This window comes from Lepidochelys kempii, chromosome 4 (assembly GCF_965140265.1).
Source record: "Lepidochelys kempii isolate rLepKem1 chromosome 4, rLepKem1.hap2, whole genome shotgun sequence".
Classification (NCBI taxonomy): Eukaryota; Metazoa; Chordata; order Testudines; family Cheloniidae; genus Lepidochelys; species Lepidochelys kempii.
Genome location: NC_133259.1, coordinates 118286357 through 118302251, shown reverse-complemented (window position 1 = coordinate 118302251; position 15895 = coordinate 118286357). Strand labels below are relative to the sequence as shown.

The window sequence follows — 15895 nt, the reverse complement described above, 5'->3', positions numbered from 1 at the left end:
AACTGGAGTATTGTGTCCAGTTCTGGGCGCCACATTTCAGGAGCTGGAGCATGATGCAGAATGTGATCGACTGTTGACTAGAGCTGGGATGGCATGCCCGTTAGCACCACGGAGAACAGATGCAGCGAGGAAGTGTGCTGATTAGGGGTTACCAAGATTCTGGTAAAGCGGGGGCAGCATGATTCACTATGGGGAGGAGTGGAGCACTGACCCAATCCTAGCTCCCCTACTGGGGCTGGGCTCTGGTATTTCCCAATTTTGATGAGACATTCACCCCATACCAGCCCCAAAGGGGTTAAGGTGGCCAGTTAACATTATAGGCCGCACCTGGGTTTAGAGTCTGGCTTGAATGAAAATGAGTAATGACTGATAAAGCCCAGCTGGGGGAGAAGCTGACTAAGGTATAAAGCCAGGACATTTGCAGCAGAAAGGGGCTTCAGTGTGGAAGCTGGCTGTCACTCTCTAGGCTTACAGAGGGAAAAAGAAGAAACCAAGGGAGAAAGAGAAGCCTGGGGATCCTGGCCCTGAGGGAAAGGTTACCCAGAAGGTAGAGAAGAAAGTCTGTTGGAGGAAGAATAGGAAGCAGCTCAAAGAAAGAGCAGCACAATTAGAGACTGTGGAGACCTTGGCTGTTGATTGTAGGGTCCATGAGCTTGAACTCAGAGTAGCATATGGGTTCAAGTTTCCCTACCAGCCACTGGGAAGTGGCATACAATTGTGGGAGATGCCAACCGGACAGCTAGTCCAGAGGGACTTTCTATCCTGGAAGGGGTTGTGACGGGTTGCCCCCTTTCAAGGTGCCACTTGATGTGCTGAGATACAACTGAGCCCCTCTGTTCTGTCAACATGGGCCCCCGTTTACCTGTCTTGCTGAGCCAGGCTCTTAAGCCTCTTCCAGCACACACACACAGGCAGGGCCATACCCCACTGCAGAAAGACACAGACACTGAAATCAGCTCTGGGAAGACTCAGTTTAAGGGACTTTCCCCAACATTCAGGTGCCTACCTCCTTTGAAGTACAGAGCCAAAGGTATATTGTCTTGCACTGTATAGAAAAATCTGCCCAGCGCAAGTTCATAAAAATTCACTCTCTTCCTCAATGTGAAGAGAGATATGCATGCCTCCTTGCCCCCACCATTAGAAATTGCACAAACTGGGTTTAATAATAAACCAACCAAATTTATTTACTATAAAAGGCAGATTTTAGGTGGTTAAAGGAATAGCAAACAGAACAAAGCAAATTATTAAGCAAATAAAACAAAACACACAAACTAAGCTTGATTCACCAAAGAAATTGGCTACAAATAGTAATTTCTCACCCTAAAAATTGTTTCAGGCAGCTTACAGAGATTCTTGAAAGTCAGGCCAATACAGCTGAATCTTCAGGTGTTATCAGTCATAGGCTAGACAATCTTCCAGCCTGGGCTCAACTCTTCTCCCCTCAGTTCAGTTCTTCCTTTCAGGTATTTCTTAATGTCTCTTTGGGCGGGGAGGCAGAGAAGAATCATGATGATGTCACTCCCTTGCCTTATATATCTTTTGTGTATGGCAGGAACCCTTTGTCTTCCAGGGAAAAACACTGGCATTCCAAGGAGGGCAGGGGTCCAGTACCAGGTAACTCTGACCCATGTCTCTGTGGGGTTGTAGTAGCCATTACTCACAGACTGTCTGGAGCATTCATAGGAAGACTAAGTAAGCTCTTTCACAGTACATTGTCTTTCCTAATGGGCCATCAGCTCTGTCTGGCCTTTTCATTATTTTACCTGAAGGGCTAGTTGTGGGTGAAACCCAAAGTAGCACATTTGAAATATGGATACATGGTCAATATTCCTAACTTCAGATACAGAAATGATACATACAAATTGGATAATCACATTCAGTAAATCATAACCTTTCCAATGATATCTTACATGAGCCATCTGGCATAAAGTATATCTCAGTTATGCCATATCCATACCATAAGCATATTTCCACAAAGAATATGGAGTGTAATGTCACAGTGGGGACTATAGAGTGACCTAGCCCGAGGGCTGAGTCACAAAAAAAGAGAGAACCCCAAGTCAGAGACAGAGAGGCCACAGGGTGAGTGAATGACACAAGGGATGTTAGACTGGACCAGGGCCGATTCCCCAGACACAACCATGAGAATTTGCACAAACGGTGAATGAACTCCATGAGACTGACCCAGGGTGGATGGGCACTTGGCGGGCATTCTGCTGCAGCCCCCAATACTGGCACAACTCCAGTGCCTGATGATATTTCTTTTAGTTGGTGGAGAGGTGGGGCTGGACTCAGTTGACTTGCATTGGTATAGGACAACTGAGACCATGGGAGGCAGAAGAGTTCTGGACACTGGGGATTGAGTGGCATGCTTTTCTTGGGCTTTCTCCATTAGTCAATCGTCAATCTGGATGCAAAAATCAATTAAAGTTCCCAGGCTAGATGAAGATTCCACCCGTACTGGTTCATCTTTGATAGAGTCGTTGAGCCCCTGCCTAAAGTGGTGTCACTGCACAGCCTCATTCCCGTGGGTGTCTGTGGCCAGACATCAAAATTCCACTGCATATTTGGCAACAGACCTGGTACTCTTCCAGAGGGCATGGAGAGCAGCTTCTGTGGTGTGTTCTTGATGCCCACCATTGCCCATACAAAGCTGCTCCTGTTCTTAAAATGTATCTTTTTGTCTGTTGGCTATTGCAAATTTTGGTGCATATATTTGAATTATTATATATCTGACATGCCTTGTTTATAGCCTGACTGTTATTCTGTCATTCACTGGCTCCAGCACTGGAGGGACTACACGGCCTGATGCATCAGCAGTGCTAAAATATAAGTAAAATCTAATTAATTAATCCTTCACTGATTAGGGTCACTTGCTATTTGTGGTACTTCTTCCCAAATGATGTCAGTGCATTCAATATCCTTTGTCATGGTCTTCTGCCAGTTCTTCCTTGGCCTTCCTCACTTTCTCTTTCCTTCCTCAGGTATCCAATTCAATGCTTGCTTAGCATGTCTCCCATCTTCCTTATGGTGTACAAGTCCCAACCACTTGAGCATTCTTTCTTTGATATTTTCTAACATGTCCTGCTCTGCTAGACCCCTTTCTCTCACATTAATTAATGAATTAGGGTGAGTGTGATTACCAATTCTCCCCATCCAGGTGCTTCACTCATCTTTTAGCCTTGTCAATCTGAGAAGGCCAGGCAGCTCCCTACACTACCCTTCCCTGCAGCATTTCAAACCAGCGTACAGTTACCCCCAGAGAAAGGTTCATGATCTGCCCTAAATCTCTAAGTCCTCTATGAAGTCCACCCACTAAAAAAATCCAAATAATTTTTACCCAGGTGTACAAAGCATGTATGAGGGGTATCAGCTGGTCCCAGAGCATGCCCCTCTTGCCATGCCAAGTCCAACTCAGATTAGCCTCATGACCAAGCCTAGCTATGAACCTCCATGGGAATTGGCTGCACATCCACAGGCCTAAGGTCCAGATGTCCCTGCTTCTGCCCTATTTTCCCTTCTGGCTCCTCACAGCTCACTAGTGGTGAGGAGAGCATAGCCAGCCACCTTGCCCCACTTGCCTGGGTGATTCCATATTGTAGCTACCACAGTGGACTGCCCCCACCTCCAATCACATTTTAAAATGTAAAACTCCCAAACATGGCATTGGCACACCCCAACAATATTTTTGCCAACAACGGGTTAACATAATGGATTGCATATTTGGTTGAAGAAATTGATGGCCCCTGGACTCGTAAACAATTTTATATTTCATGAGATACAGAAGAGAAATAAGAGAGATCCCTCTCAGTGGAGATGCTCCTTATAAAGACACTCCAATGCAATGTTATCAGTTTTCATAGTGTGAAAAGAGAGAACTTACCAAAAGATAAACAAAAATTGCTACAAGTGGGATTCAGAAATCAATGTAACTCATCTAAGGGTGACATATGCTCCACTTTTGTAGTAAGCAAATAAAAATTAAAGGCGAAAGAGTTAACATCCACAAATATTGACTACAAAATTGAGCCACATAAGTTATGCGTAATGTCACTCAGCCATGAGAAAGCAATTCTTAAAAGTTTGTAACCAGCAAACTTTTTTTCTGGCAATATATTTTAAAACATAGATACGGGAACCAAAAACTGCAAGAGCAACAACAACAAAAAAGACCATTGGAGTCTCCAAACTTCAAGCATGGCACATCCCTAAGACAGGTTTCAGAGTAACAGCCGTGTTAGTCTGTATTCGCAAAAAGAAAAGGAGTACTTGTGGCACCTTAGAGACTAACCAATTTATTTGAGCATGAGCTTTCGTGAGCTACAGCTCACTTCATCGGATGCATACCGTGGAAACGAGCTACAGCTCACTTCATCGGATGCATACCGTGGAAAACTGTTTCCACGGTATGCATCCGATGAAGTGAACTGTAGCTCACGAAAGCTCATGCTCAAATAAATTGGTTAGTCTTTAAGGTGCCACAAGTACTCTTTTTCTTTTTACATCCCTAAGAATAATTTGTAGCTAAATTTGTCTTCACAAAGGATGTCTCCCGCTTCCACACCCACATCTTATCTCCAGGAAGAAGCTGGAGGTCCTCACCACTGTTTGCCCCCAGGATGCTGCGGATCTTGTTGTCTTACCTCCCATCTTGGCATGGGCAAGACAGGGAGATGAGCACCTCTGTCCTTCCCTATCATTATTGATTTGTATTCAGTAGCACTTAGCAGCCCCAGACAGGAACCGGGTCCCTATTGTGTTAGGTGCTGTACAAACACAAGCCCTGCCCCAAAGATATAATAATATTATAATTTAAGGAGTTCCTGGGCAAAGGTGTGTAAAGTTTAGGTGTACATGCAAATTAATGTTCTTTTTAAAACAATTGGAACATTCAAACATATCAAAACTGATAGTAATCAGTGCCTGTCTATTGCCTTGTCTATATTCCAATGTGCACCATTTTAACTTCAAATATGTTTAAAAACCAAAGTAGCTAAATCAGTCCAAAATTCTCTATGGACAGTTTTCATTTAATTTACACCTGGTTTAAATTATATTTACTCATCTTAATTTGCATCATTAATCTTATTTAAATATGATTTGTATTATAGAAATGTAAGGTTAGAAGGGACCTCGAGAGGTCATCTAGTCCAGCCCCTTCACCTAGGCAGAACCAACTATACCTAGACCATTCCCAGTAGGTGTTTGTCTAACCTGTACTGACCTAAGCTAAATCAATATAAACTGGGTATAAACTGATTTAAAAGTGTATGCACAAGATTGTGCACCATTTTAACCAAATGGGTTTTAAAATCAAAGGTTTGGTTTAAACAGGTATAACTTTCAATATAGCCAGGCTCAGACTTCTGGATTGCTTTATCCCAGTTGATCACATCCCTTGGTAGGATTAGGGAAAATGCTGTTGGACTAGAGCAGAAGGATGAAAGTCTGGAGGAGGCGGGTTCCACTTGACTTGAACAGCAGGATGTTTCTGTCTTGGCATCCATCCTCCCTATGTGCAGGCTTTCTGCCTGTAGCATCTCCAGGCACCATGAGCCTGTCCACTGACAGCACAGGGCAAAGAGACGGATTGTGGGGCTTACACTGGCCCCTTGATAACTGGTAAAATAGAGGTCAACTGCCTGTGCGCTACAATGATTACAGTACAAAGCTCATGTGGAAGGAATGTCACTTACCATATTTTATTCATGGTAAGCAGCCAGACATCTGTATTGCTGCATGAAATTAATGCTGAAATACAGGGTAACGAGCATCCCGTATTGAGTTGATATAGGACTCAGGATAAAATGCAGGTAGAAGTGTCGTTTAATAAGAGTCAGGGTTCTGGAGGAGACTGTATCCCTTCACTCCTCCCAAGGAGCAGGCTTGCAACTCCAACCTCAGCCTCTCCTGTTTCCCCACCAGGAGACTACCTCCCTTCACCATACATTCCCCCCCCCCACCCCCCAGCACTTGCTTGTTCCCAGGTAGAATCCATAGCATCGAGCAGCCCCCTTCTATGCCCCCCGCACCCCCTCTCATCTCCGCTTGGCCCCAGCCTTAGAGCTCACATGACCCTTCCTGGGCTCCAAGAACTGGCACCTCCCTTGCTGGCACCTCATCCCTTCTGCAACCCCTTAGTCCCCTGAATGGTGCTGGCCCCCTCTTGCAACCCCCTAGTCCCCTAAATGCTGGCTCCTCTTGCAACCCCCTAGTCCTCTGGATGGTGCTCGAGACCCTCTTCCCCAGGGTACCTCCTTGCCTGTCCCCAGGGAGCATTCACCCAGAGGATGCCGTAGCGCCCCACGCCGCTATATCCTTTCGGGGCGCAGGCCCCAGAGAGCAGCTCGGCTCCGCGCGCCCTGCCCCGAGGCCGGGGGCCGGGGCTCTCCCCCTCCCGCCTTTGTTCTGCCTGGCTCCGCCTCCTGCCAGCGCTGCCGGCTGATTGGGCGGCGGCGCCGCCAGTCTGGGCCGGCTCTGGCATGTGTGAATGATACTCCCCGGGCGTGTGGGGCTCGCTCGCGGCAGCTGCCTCCTCCTTCCCCCTCGGCCTGGAGTGGAGCCGCGGCTCCCTGCCCGCCCTCTCCCCATTGTTGCGCTGGGTCTCGGGGTGGGCAGGCGCCCGGCTTTGCGCGGAGAATTGCTGCAAGACAAGGCTCGAGGTAGGAAATGTCTCTTTGCTGCTTCCACTCTCGCTCCGCTGCCCCTTTCCCGGCTCCCTGTTTGCAGAGCTCCCCCAGCCAGCCCCAATGCCAAGGCAGAAACGGGGCGCTGGGCTCGGCCGAGGGGGCTCTGAAACCAGAACGGGGCTTTCTCTGGCCAGGCTCTGATCCCCTAGGCAGCCCCTGCGAACAGCCCGGAGCTGGAAGTCCTTTGGGAAGCACCTAGCCCAGAGACAAAAAAAGTCCCTCTCTGTTTTGGCTGGGAGAAGCACATGGAAAAAGCGGTGATGGAGCGAGAGCATCGGGCGGTAGCATTAAGTCAGTTACTGTTTCCCCCCCTTGCAAGATCTCTGGTGGTTGGGTTCCCCCGCCCCCCGCCCCCGGCGCTGTTACATGATGCAACCCTTGCGTAGGGTTTGAAAGAGCAACAATCCGGGTTGAGCTCTTCCCAGATTATGCCATCTGGTTGTGATCCTTGTGACTCCAATCTCCAGTGCAAGGCACCAGCCTGTCTGAGGAGCTGCCCCAACTCCGAGAGGCTGCTGCTTTGCACGGCAGAGGGTTTCATTATTTCCCCTCAGCTTCTGGGACAATCCACCCCGATTTTGCCATTTCAACCCGTTTCAGCACGGAAGCGGGGGAGGGGAATTGCATCATGTTACAGTCCCGGAGTCAGTAAGGGCGAAGGCAAAAAGAACCATCTTTCCAGACCTATCCCCACTGGCTTCACCAATATATTACCCCCTCCTTTGTATTTCCTGTTTAACGGAGAGGTTAAAACTGAAAAGCAGCCGTGTGATTGGTAGAAAGATGTTCAGCTCACAGCGACGTATTTTGATTTATTCCACTGGGATTTTTTTTTTTAAATTCAATTTTTACTTTGTCGGTTCTGCTTGGAGATAGGTGAAATGTACCCAAGATTTAGCCCGTTGCAAAATGAGTAGTGAGGCAACAGAGAGAGATGTTTGGAAATAGAGCACATTCTCTAGTTTGTGTACAGAGTTCAAAGACTGCAACTGATTGTAAGAAAGGAAGGGATTCACCTGCCTGGAGCGGGAGGGTAGTATGGAGGAATATACATGTGACTCAGAGAAGAATCACCATCTTTCCTTTCCATGGATGTTAGGGATGGAAGAGACTTCAGCTTTTCCAGTCCTCTCCCATTTGTTTCATTAGTGTTTATTCCTCACACTTAATAGATTTTTAGTTAGTTAGTTTTTCATGCTTGGACCATGGGTGATGGTTTCAAGCAAGATCAGAATGATAAAATAATGAAGCAGACCCCAAATGCAGAGGGATCCCTTCAAAAAACACTGTGTTGTAAAGTTGTGGTCATTCCAACCTCACATCCCCTGAAGATTTCTGTTGATAGCACTCTTTGTTTTGCTCCATGGGAGAAAACTATATTCTGACAACATGGATCAACTCTACCGTTTATGATATTTTTCACAAATGGATTACCCCTCCCCTCCCACACACAGCCTTGCGGTACTGTGGAGGTACTGCTGTAGGCAGCAAAGTGCAATAACTTTCTCTGAGATGCTGGAAGGGGTGTCTAGGGAAATATGAGGTTAATTTTTCTATGTCAGGTCTGCGTAGGCATGGCAGATGGGGGAAAGATATCAGCTGGTTTGGCAGCTGGTAGTTTGGTTGGGATACTTTAGCAAAGGAAGAAGAGTACTTCACCCATCTCTCCTCTACTGGGTATTCCTCAGCCATCTCCTCTGCCTCCTGGTCACCTCCCAGGAAAAAGCTGCACAAATACCTTGCTTTTGTAAACAAGATATCTTGTCTTTTGGAAGAAAATGGCAATGGAATAGGAGATCTGGTGGTGCATTGGACACTAGGTAGAGTGGGTGATGGCTGAGTTGTGTTACCATGGCAACAGGATTACCAGAAATAGCCAGGAAAATCTTAAAATGGATTCTGAAAAGAAAAGGAGAGTACACTCTGCTCTATTTTTGTGAAAACACACTGGATTTTAATGGCAGTCCTGTACATGGAATAATGAGCACTTATTTCCCATCAGTCAGCCATTGTTTGGTGTTCTGTCAAAGAAAAATCTCTAGGCAACAGTATAAGCATTATGTTGGTATTATGAGCTCTCCAATAGAATCTTGGATGCTAGGGTTTGGGAAGATCACCTGGGTCAGAGCTGTTCCAAATAGCCTGTCTATCATAATCTCTTGAAAGGAGGGGCTAGCGGTCACCAACAAATGCACGGAACACAGGAGCTTCAATAGACCGGTCATTGATAGTGTTTTAAAACCTTACAGGTTTTGGACTGAAGTATTTTTTTGTTTCGTTGTGAACATAAATACTGAAGTTCTATTTAATCTGCCTAGCCATCCATGTACTTTTGACGTGCTTTATCAAAAGGAACTAGTGGGGGACTTTATAGACAGAAGATGCTGAACTTATGCTTTGGAGGGACCTTTTCCGTAAAGTATGTACCTGCCAAGGGTTCCACCAAAGCTTTAGGTGGAGCTATGGGAAGGCAAGCAAGATAATAAAATGGTCTCCAAGGCTTCTCCAAATTCAGGAGAATTTCTGACCTTTTAAAAGAGAGAGATCTTATTTATTTATATTTAAGAAACTATCACTGAAAGCAAAAGGAGCCAGATTCTGTACTGTAGTACACCTGCACAATCCCATTGAGTGCAGTTTGGTATAAGAGCAGAATTTAGATGGTATTCTAAACTTATCATCTATGAGTTTAGGGTAAGTTAAAGGTGGGAAAGGATGTTTATGGCTGTAGGAAATAAGTACATTGTGATTGCGTCTTCAGGAGATTATTCTGTTTGTTGTTCCTTTTCAGTGGTGTAAGGAAAGTCAACTCTAAGGTTAGAATGTGAATCATCTTGTCATTGCTACTCATCAAAGCTTCCCTGAAACAGAATGCCCTAGTGTAGTGGTTCTCAAACTTTTTTTTTCACAGACCACTTGAAAATTGCTCGGCGGACCACTTGATAATCTTTTCAAATGTTGTTTGTACCATTAGCTAACTATTGTAAAGCTTTTTGGATAAAAGCTCTCTATAAAATATCCTTAATAATAATGTTTTTTTGTTCTACAAATAAAAGCACACAACTCATATTTTAATATTAGTAGTCTTACCTTTCTAATGCGATGGATGTGCCCTCTATCCCCTGCCGCAGCAGCCCCTGAGCTGAAGCTGAGAAGGAGGGCCATCTCTCCCCGACAGCTGTAGCCCTGGAGCTGGGGAAAGTCGCCTCTTTCTCTGGCCGCCGCAGCCCTGCATGTCCCAAATTCCCCCCATTCCCTCTTCCCCCCATTGCCCTCTGTCACCTCCTATTCCCCCCAAGGCCACCACCTCACCTTACATGTGCGTCTTCTCCAGGGTCTAGGCACCTAATTAGTGGAGCCATGTCTGCGCGGCTCCACTAATTAGGTGCGTGGCCCTTCATTCTTTCGTCTGCGGCCGCCCAAGCATGCATCTTAGAGGGAACAATCTGCAGACCACCTGAATGGAGCTCGGACCACAGTTTGAGAAGCTCTGCCCTAGTGCAAAGAGTTGTCACTTCAGTGCTCCTTAGCAGTGTATGGAGAGGTACTGGCTTAGTTTCAGGCATTTATCTAAAACGTTCATTTCAAATGCCTCTGTCAAGGGGAGTATGGTTAACCAGGCATCCACTTGGTTAACCACGCTGATCAAAGCTGTTTCCTTTATTTTAGAAAAGGTGTGTGGTGAAGAGGTGTGTTTTTATATTGATCTAAAAAGATAATCTATCCTGATAAGTGGAAGGGGGTGGAGATGGCCTACTTTTTCTTCCAAATGATTGGGCACATTTAGTTTATGTTTTTGTGCCTATTTTGTGCACTCTAAAACCCTTTTATTGGCAGCCTCTTCAAAAGATTGATGCATTTTTTCCATCTAGACCGATCAGTTACAGGACTCATGACTGTCTGTGGATATATTTTTGTGTTTCCACCTAGTTATCACTGTGTCTATTGATTATTCACTGCGTCTGTTGATTATTCACTGCGAACACAGAAATGGACAGGTATCTAGGTTCATATACTTCTGTAGGCAATGTTCTTAAGTTTTTCAATGAAATCCAGATTTTAGACCTAATGGAAATTACCTGAAACTCAGAACTTTCACCTCAAAAAGAAAACCACCTCCACGAGAGGCATACAGCTCTTACTGGTGATGCTTTTGCGGTGATGTGCAAGTGAAGACATGTTCTTCCTGTTTACACAGCTTTTAGCCTCCGCAGGATATCCCAAAGTGCCTAGATGACCACTCTCGCCAGCAGCTCTGCTGCTCTGACGCCAGGTAAACAGACATCCACCCTTTCCCCAGGAAAGCCCCGGGAACTTTGAAACTCCCCTTCCTGTTTTCTTGGCAAATGCTCACTGATCATCTGGCCAGGAGACAATGCCTGCTCTGTGGAGCAAACGATCCCCTGCTTGGACCCATGCTGAACTGCTGGAGCTGATCAGTGTTTGGGGAGAGGAGGCTGTGCAGGGACCCAGGATGCCCCGCGATCACACTATTGCCCCCTTCCCACAAGACCCATTGTCAAACTAGAGAGAGCTGCACTGTGGGATAGCTGCCCTCAGTGCACTGCTCTCATCTGCGATGGAAGTGCTACAAATGTAAACACTCTCTGACGCCTGTTGAAGTAAGTGAGTACACAAACCAGTGCTTTTCTTTCACTGGTTCACTATCACTGGTGAAACTGACAGTGCAAAAACTCTGCAAGTGTAGACATAGCCTGACTCTTAGAAAAGTCACTGAGATCTGGCATTTAGATTTCTTGTGGGAAGGCAACTGTAAAAACTTAAATGCATATTTACCAGGTAAGAACAAGGTAATCAAAGAGAAAAATAATGTAAACACTTATTTTTCTACCTGGAAGTGCATCACATTCTACCTTTGGCTGGGTTAATGGGATGGCATGAGTGACTGTGAAAGTGGCCTTACTTATGTTTGTTTCTTTCAGGGATGCTTACAGGAATAGGGTGGGAAATAATCAGAAATAAAGTCAAAAGGTGGTGTAAGCACAGCTGTGCCATCAAGGGCAGAATGTGTTTCAAAGCATGCATGATGCAGTAAGGTCTGATCCTGCAAGCTGCTGAGCATCCTCAATTCCCATTGAAGTCAATGTGAGTTAATGGCACTCCACTCATTGTGGAAGTGGCCCTGGAGATTATACTAGGCTGTGGGGCAGACTGATCAATGTCTAACTATGTTGTTCAGGGCTGTGAAAAATCCACTCCCCTGAGTAGTGTAATGAAGCCAACCTAACCCTCACTGTAGACAGCCCTAGGTTGACGGAAGAATTCTTCCATTGACCTAGCTACCACCTCTTAGGCAGGTGGATTACCTGCACCGATGGGAGTGTCTACGCTGAAACACTACAGCAGTGCAGCTGTAGCATTTCAAGTGTAGACAAGCCCTCTGTTGCACATTTTGCTGCTGTGTCTATCAAGATAAATAGGGGGAAATGTTACTGTAAAGGATTGCTTTTGAATTTCCTTTATAACGGCTTTGCTGTCAAAAATACAAGCACCTTGGGAGTAGACAGTGTGTTTGCCAGCATAACTGACAAAAATCATTAGAAACTGATGTTAAAAAACAAAACAAAACTCTTGCATAAATAATAAAAGTTAATCTCATTTTTTAAAAAGTAAAAAGGAATAATTATAAAAAACAGTGCACCACTTGTTTAATTATAAGTTCTGAGACAATTCTGGGATTTCTGTTTTCTGACGGGCTTTCTCCTTGGACATATCTTTGTCAGGACATGTTTTAGAACTGATGGGGATGGCTTTTTTTGCTCCAGGGCAGATACAGATAATTTCTGCACTTGGGCCAAAGGCTTTATAAGCACTAAATACTGAACGAAAAAAATCCCATCATTCATCAGTAATAAGCATCAGAAATCAGTGCACAGGTGCTTTCACTTCAATCTGTACTGTTGCTGATGTCTCAGAGATTGGGTATTTTATCCCTCAGCTGGTAAAATGCAGCATTTGTGTATGTGAGGTAATTGTGGTGAGCTGTACTAAGTATACATTATTCATTAGGGAACTGTCATCGTATCATGGTTGTGAATCCCTGAAGTCTCTATCCCTTTCCTAATCATATCTAAACATTTATAGAACACAAGAACTTGGTGTCATTCCACTTGATTGGCTGACCAATCTTCTGGTTCATTTAATACATCCTCTGCTGGTAGCCACTGCTAAGGAGTAGGTCCCTTACAGTTCATCTAAAATAAGAGTTCAGAAACTTGGTGTATTTCATACATCCATAGTAACTAAACTACTACTGTGATCTTTAATAGACTATTCATAATTGCATGTTATCTTCATGGAAAAAAGGGGAAACTAAAAGCTACTTAATGGGACACGTTCTTGTTAAACTAACAAATAATATTAAGCATTAGGATGATCAAGGTGCGCACCTGCATTTTAGGCCTCTAAACTTGAGTGTTAGGAATGATTTGTTTGTCCAATAAAAAGTCTCTCTACCTAGTTGGTTTACATTTTTAAGAGATGAATTACAGATGCTAGAGCGATTTACAGGTGTTTGAGTTATGCTCCCTTATCATGGTAATGTCATTGTTATAAAAGGGGAATGGAAGAAGTGATGAGGGAGAATATAATTTGTATTGTTACTAGCAATTAGCATACGTGGTTAAATTGCCTAGGCATTTCTTATCAAGACCAGCTGCAAACTGGGAATTGAGGAGTGGCCTTCATAGAATTTACTAGTGTAGTCATCAATCAGATATGGCACAAAGCTTTATCACATCCTATCTGTGTGGCTCACAGGCCACATGCTGTCTAGTCTAGGGAGAGAAACAAAGGGAACTACTGTAGGTTTTAAATTAAACAAAACAAACAACGATGAGCTTTTCCCATCTGCGCTAACTTCATTGACAGATTTTGATTTGTACATTGTGCTGCTGGTCTGGTCTAATAAAATGAAACCGTTTTAAATCAACGTGACAGACTTGCACGAGATTCTTATAAATTGCAGATTCATTGATGAATCATTCACAAAGCCTGCATCACATCTTCTTCCTTCCACAGTCAAAACAGCTCAATTCTGACCCCAAGCAGAGCGCTATTTAATTAAGAGATCAGTGTGATTTGTTTAAAAACAACAACTAGGAATCTCGTGGCACCTTAAACACTAACAGATTTATTTGGACATAAGCTTTCATGGATAAAAAACCCACTTCTTCAGATGCATGGAGTGAAAATTACAGATGCAGACATAAATATACTGACACATGAAGAGAAGGGAGTTACCTCACAAGTGGAGAAACAGTGTTGACAAGGCCAATTCAGTCAGGGTGGGTGTGGTCCACTCCCAATAATTGATGAGGAGGTGTCAATACCAAGAGAGGGAAAATTGCTTTTGTAGTGAGCCAGCCACGCCCAATCCCTATTCAGCCCACATTAATGGTGTTAAATTTTCAAATGAATTGTAGCTCTGCAGTTTCTCTTTGAAGTCTGTTTTTGCAGTTTTTTTTTGTTGAAGGATGACTACTTTTAAATCTGTTACTGAATGTCCAGGGAGATTGAAGTGTTCTTCTACTGGCTTTTGTATGTTACCATTCCTGATGTCTGATTTGTGTCCGTTTATTCTTTTACATAGAGACTGTCCGGTTAGGCCAGTGTACATGGCAGAGGGGTATTGCTGGCACATGATGGCATATATCACATTAGTAGATGTGCAGGTGAATGAGCCCCTGATGGTATGGCTCATGTGGTTGGGTCCTCTGATGGTGTCGCTGGAGTAGATATGGGAACAGAGTAGGCAACAGAGTTTGTTACAGGGATTGGTTCTTGGGTTAGTTGTTTCTGTGATGTGGTGTGTAGTTGCTGGTGAGTATTTGCTTCAGGTTGGGGGGCTGTCTGTAAGCGAGGACTGGCCTGCCTCCCAAGGTCTGTGACAGTGAGGGATCGTTTTCCAGGATAGGTTGTAGATCGTTGATGATGTGCTGGAGAGGTTTTATCTGTGGGTTGTATGTGATTTGTTGTTTATTTTCATTTACTTGCTGCAAATCTGGGTGATGCAAAGTAAATAAAGGTTTTTGAACTGCTCTTGCTCTTAAATGAATTGATGTGTTTTTTCAAAGATTTGAACCTATGAGTGGGTGTTTTCATTTACAGGGGTGGGAGGGTTGGTTATTGCCTTAGCAAATGTTTCTATGGTGTTGTGGCTGTGGTCCGATGATGGAGTTCTGAGAGTATTAAACTAGAAACATGTGTTACAGTATTTCGTTCATCACTGGTGGCAGCTGCATGAGTGGATGTATGGCAATTTGTCTTGAGAATATGGGGAGAAGACAACCCGCTGTGAGGTCCACTGACTAGGTATTGCCTACATTAGAAGCAAAGGGTTTGACAGCCCACCCTGGACAGTTGTCCTGCAGTACTGTGTACCCTTCCCTTGTTCTTCTCTATGCAAACATTCTTTGTTCTTAACACTTTTGAACTTTTCCCTCTTCTTGGGCCTGCTCTGGGTTGGTGAGGAATTACTTTCAATATAATTAAGTTTTTCATTCCTCCTCCTCTCCCCCCCCCCCCTTTTGGTTTTTTTAAGACCTCTGACAGTTTGGCAGCAGGGTTCCTTTGACATTATGAAGGACAGGAGGAACCCTTGGGTCAAGTAGCCCAGAACAAAATCTGTGGTTGACACCAGTTAACAAAGGCTCTGTCTTCCTGGTTCTAGCCTCCTGCATTGCTCTTCCATCCTCCAGAGCTTAGATGGCATTTACAGACTGGTTTCTAGCAACTTTGTCAAGATACTATGAGTATAGCATGACCTCATAGACATAGGCTTTTTACCGCTTCGAGTTTCTTTGCTCGTCCAAACCTCCGCTCCACAATCTACTCAAAATGCTGCCACAAAGATTATCCTTTTCCTCTACTGCTCAGACCATATCATTCCCCTTTTCAAATTCTCTTGCTAGCTTCCGCTTGCCTTCTGCGTTAAGTGCAAGCTTCTTGTCTTCATCTTCAAGGCTCAGCACAATAGACAGCTATCAGAGGAGTAGCCATGTTAGTCTGTATCCAATTGACAGTTGTCCCCTTACCTCTCTTCTTCCTTCTAGGCAGAGTCTTAGCTAAAAGTAAGGAATTTTCCTGTAGGATGAGAGAATGGGAGGCAATTATGACAAACAAAATTGCACTATCTAATTTCATTTTTCTGTAGTACTGCCCAGTATGCGAAGCCATGTACATAG

At 44.5% G+C, this 15895-nt stretch overlaps 1 protein-coding gene across 3 annotated transcripts in view; it reads left to right on the top strand.

The window, feature by feature from the left end:
- Nucleotides 1-6501: 6501 nt before the first annotated feature.
- Nucleotides 6502-15895, top strand: part of AFAP1 (actin filament associated protein 1) — a 168113-nt gene continuing 158719 nt past the window's right edge. For 2 of the 3 annotated variants that reach the window (XM_073342601.1, XM_073342599.1), the window contains exon 1: nucleotides 6579-6662. The gene's annotated coding sequence lies outside the window, so the exon portion shown is untranslated. Of the gene's footprint in view, nucleotides 6663-15895 lie in introns of all 3 variants that reach the window. The other variant, XM_073342598.1, reaches the window with a different exon arrangement.